Source organism: Oryza brachyantha, unplaced genomic scaffold (assembly GCF_000231095.2).
Source record: "Oryza brachyantha unplaced genomic scaffold, ObraRS2 ChrUN-Ctg49, whole genome shotgun sequence".
NCBI lineage: Eukaryota > Viridiplantae > Streptophyta > Magnoliopsida > Poales > Poaceae > Oryza > Oryza brachyantha.
The window spans coordinates 5001-10000 of record NW_024427249.1 but is presented as its reverse complement, the minus strand read 5'-3'; positions in this window follow the sequence as shown (position 1 = coordinate 10000).

Below are 5000 nucleotides of genomic sequence, written 5' to 3'. Positions count from 1 at the left end.
GTGTCGCCGACGTCGACGCCCTCGTGCCGCCGGTCATCGCCATCGCCACCTCCCCTTTCCTCCTCAGCCGTCGCCGTGCCGCCGTGCCGTCGTCGTCGTGCGCTGCGCTCGGGCGCCGCTGCTCGCGCCGCCGACGTCCTCGCTTCCCGGCCGCCGCCGCCAATCGCCGCCGTCCGCCGCATACCCGCCGGTCCGCGCCGCCGTCCGCCGGTCGCCGCCCGCCGCGCCGTCGCGCCGCGAGCCGCGAGCCGCGCGCTCTGCTCGCTCCTCTCTGTCCTCTCTCGCTGACGAGTGGGACCCACCCGTCAGTCGTTCCCCGCCAGCCCCTTCCTCTCTCTCCTCCCCGGGCCCGCGTGTCAGCCGCCCACCTCCCCCTCTCTCTCACCGATAGGTGGTCCCCACCTGTCAGCCGTCAGTTCCTCTCTCCTCGCTGACGTCAGCAGCCCCATTAATTGCGCAATAATTGATTTAGGACTTTTCTGTTTAGTTAAAAACCCAGAAAACTTCTAAAATTCATAAGTAATCCATCTAGTCTCCGTTTAGGTCCATTCAAGTTTCATTAAATCCAGAAAAATGCCAAGAATCCATTAAAAATAGTTTCTTTCTCTGTTTCAGTAGTTTTTTAGCCTGTTTTGTTTGTTTTGCCTTGTTTGTCGTAGGTTTTGACCCCGTCGCAGCGCCGTTCGTTCCCGAAGTCGTCGCCGAAGTTCCTCGTGGGTCTAAGCAAGGCAAGTGGCACCCTTCTTTGATCATATTGAACCCATGATTATAAAATCCCCCGCTTTTACATTCAAACATGCATTGTTTTATGCAAATCTATTTATTGTATTTATCTATTGGGCATTTACCTTTATATCCGTTGATTCCCATTTATTATTGTCATCCCAGGGTTAATTTGACTAGAATTAGGGTTAGTCAATGCTTAGCCATGCTTAGTTCAACTAGCTCACCAATTATTATTTAATTATTGTTGCACTTTGGTACACCTTCAATGGTTGTTATCATTATTCATTTCCCGATGTGGTTTAATACAACTAAAATATTGCTTATGGTGGGCTGTGGGTGCATGGTTTTGAGAGTCGTGCCCATGGCAATTAAGGACCGGTTCTCGGGAAACCCTGAAGGTCTTACACGTACTAACCACAAGCCAGAATGGGCAACGGTGAGACTCGTAATCTAGCTTGTCCCTATTCGACGTACCCAGGCAAGGGTAGGCGTGATGGAGTATGGACGGGCAATCGTGGTGTAACGAAAGCTTCTCCTGCTTCCGGATCTACCAAGGCACAAGAGGGGACTGCCCGACTTGGTGTAAAGGAGGGGGTGAAACCTGAAGTGTGGTGCGATTGTCTAGGGAGGGTTAGGTGAAAGGTCTTATCATGGTTTCCGTACTGAGGTATCGTGGTGATACGTTGGGGCATGGTAACATGCTTGGCAGCCATGTCTTGTGGGTAAAGTTGTACACCTCTGCAGAGTAAAACTATTCGAATAGCCGTGCCCGCGGTTATTGGGCGAACCGACAGACTCACTGGGATTAGTTGAACCCCTTTAATAATTTTATTAATCTTGGAACTGGTTTGACCCTGCGCAATGTGGTGTAACGTTGGCAGTGGTTTGGGTCTGTCGCAACGTGGTTTAACGTTGGACAGAGGGTTGACCCTATCGCTACGTGGTGTAACGTTCGACAGCGGTCTGGGCCTGTTGCAACGTGGTGTAACGTTGGACAGTGGATGATTATTTTAAATGTTTACTTCACTTTTATTTCAGTCTATTTTATCTACTGTTTTGCTAAATTACTGCAGCTTTTGTGCAAGTTAACCTTAGCCTATCCTTGATACCCTGTTGCATTCATTATTCTCCCTCTCTTGGGTGTTACTTGTTGAGTACGGTGGTTTGTACTCAGCCTTGCTTAATTTTCCCCCACCAGAGCAAGCGCCAGAGCCGGTGTCAGAAGAAGGTTGTTCCGAAGGTTGAAGTAAGGTTCAGTCCGCCGTCGAGAGTGCCTGTGGTGTGGAGCCGTCTTCGCAAGCTGAAGCTGAAGATTAGATGGTCTAGTCTTGTTTTCCTCTTTCCGCTGCATTTCGATAGATAATTGTTTTTATTTGTTTTTAAGCCGTGGAACTGTGTATTAATTTGTCATAGTGTGTACTCGGGCTGATGCCTGGACCGAGATTTAATACATGCTATTGTTCAGAAATTTGGTGTAAATTTCTGGGCGTGACAAGTTGGTATCAGAGCCAGGTTTGACCGTAGGATGAGCCAAATGGAAACCCTAGGAGCCTTCTTTCATATGCATTAGATTTTGCAAAATTTGAGTCGTTTAAAAAAAAAAGAGTCGAGTCTTTTGGTTTTGAAAATTTAGCTGAGCATACTTGCTTCTCAAACCTTGATCTCTATAGATGTGTGTCATCCCATCGACGAGCCCGTCCCTTCGTCGCAGCAGTCGACAACGACTTCAGCTGATCAAGTGTCAAGACCGAAGAGTCAAGTTCTTCCAGAGGTGAAGAGTCAGGTCTGCGCTACTCCAAGCGTCGCTCTCAAGTTGAAGACAAGTCGTTCAAGAGTCAAGCGTTGCTTCTTCAGTCGTCGCAGCCGTTTCGAGCCGTAGACGTTACCCTAGCATCGCCTTTTAGTCGTTGCTTGGTAGTTTTTGTGTGTGTAGGTTTGTTTTGGGGTTAGCGGTTCACCATAACAAGTGGAGGCGTTATGGTCGTACCACCAGGAGTTGAGTGCTCTTTTAAGTGTTTTAATCCAGATCAGAAAATTTCACTCGAGTAATTCAAGAAAAGCCCCTTTGATTTTCTCCTCTGCCTTTGTTCTCTCCTTCTGCTCTGAAGATGGTGAACACAAGGAACAGTAACCGCAACAACAATGGAGCAACTGGAAGTCAAGAAAACCATGAAGGTTCGCGCAATGGACCGCCACCGCCGCAACAAGAGGACCCGATGATTGCCCAAGTTCTAGCCAACCAGGCTCAGATGATGACCATGATGATGCAACAGATGCAACAACAACACCAACAGGTGATGCAGCTTTGGATGAATCAGCAGCAAAATCAACACCAAGGACCACTGCCAGCACAATCAAGGTTATCAGAGTTTCTTCGAGTTCGACCACCGACGTTTGCGAGCACAACCAACCCGATGGAAGCAAATGACTGGCTACATGCAATCGAAAAGAAGCTGAATCTTTTGGAGTGCAGTGATCAAGAGAAGGTCGCTTTCGCGACTCACCAACTGATGGGACCCGCCTCCGTTTGGTGGGATAACCTTCTGGCTACTCGGACTGCCACTACAGATATCACTTGGGACGAGTTCTGCAATAGTTTTCGGAAAGCTCATGTGCCGGATGGAATAGTGGCACAGAAGAAGCGAGAGTTTCGTGATCTACAACAAGGGGATATGACAGTTACAGAGTATCTCCATGAGTTCAACCGCCTAGCACGTTATGCCCCGGAAGATGTGCGCACCGATGCTGAAAGACAAGAGAAGTTTCTTGAAGGATTGAATGATGACCTGACCAAACAGCTGATCTCAAAGGATTTCGCGGACTTTGAGAAGTTAGTGGACAAAGCAATCTGCCAGGAGGACCAGTGCAACCAGATGGATCGCAAGAGAAAAGCGGAACAAGTCAACACAGGAAAGAACCAGAAGCCACGTTTGCACTTTGGACAACAACAGGGGTCTTCGACACTGATTGTTCGTCAACACCGACCTTTCAACCCAAGCAACTACAACCCCCATGACAACGACAGCAATGGAGGACCACTGCAGCCCTTATCAGCACTGCCACCGCCAAGCCGGGCAACACCAGCTCAGAAGCCAGGGGTTTGTTTCAACTGCAACAGACCGGGTCACTTCGCCAAGGAGTGTCCACAGCCAAGACGCAACAAACCAGGATTCGTGCAAGCCCAAGTCAATCAAGTCTCAGCCAAGGAAGCTCAAGCCGCACCCGAGTTTGTTCCAGGTAAGTTCTGCCAACTCTAGGCTGCTTGTCTGCACCTCTTTAACAGCTCCTCCGAATCTCGGGGACGAGATTCTGTTAAGGGGGGTGGATTTGTCACGCCCGGGGTTTTATCCCAAGCCTAAATCGTAAAAAGAAATCCGTAAGCAACAATTGGCTTAATTAACTCAGGAAAAATCCCTCTAAAAAGAACCTAATTCAATTAAATCGAGGCTCGCAAATCGATTAACTGGATTTAAATTCAAATTGCAGAAGTATAAAATTTGGCCAAACAAAATAATTTAAAATTCGGCAAAAGTGGGGTTTTCCTTTTTCCCTCCTTTTTCCTTTCTTTTTCCCTTCCTTCTCAAATTGGGCCGAAGTCCAATTTTCCTCCCTTCCTTTTCTTTTTCCTTTTTCTTTTTCCTCTCCTCCTTCCCGGGCCGACCTTCCGCCGGCCCACCTCTCCCCGCCCGGCCGGCCCAGCCGAGCCGGCCTCCCGCTCCAGCCTCCGCTGCCCGCGCGCGCCTCCGCCTGGGCCGCCGCCCGGCCCAGCTCGCTCGCGCGTCCGCGCCCGCGCTCGCCGCGAGTCCGTCTCGCCTCCCTCCTCCCCTCGCGCCACTGACAGGTGGGGCCCACCTGTCAGCGACCAGGTTTCGCCAGCGCCCCCGCCTCCGCGTCGCGCCACCGTCGCCCGGCACCGACCGATCTCATCGCATCGGCCGTCGTCGCCGCGCCACCCCGGTGAGCCCGCTCTCCTCCCTTCCTCTGTTTCTTCGTGCGACCGCAAGTGCGCCCCGCCACTCGCCGTCGGCCGACGTCCTCCGCCGCCACCCGATCCCGCGAGCCGTCGTTTGGTGTCGGGCGCTGCCGGTGCTCGCCGTTGCATCTCCGCCCTTCGCCACCATCGTCGCGCGGCCACCAAGCCTTCGCTGCCTGCGCCCGCCGTCGCCTCCACCTTCCGGCGCCATTGCCATCGCCCCTCCACCTGCCGTCTTCGTCCGCGCCGACTCGTCGTCGCTGTTCTCGTCACCACCTTCGCCTCCGCCGACCACCAACCG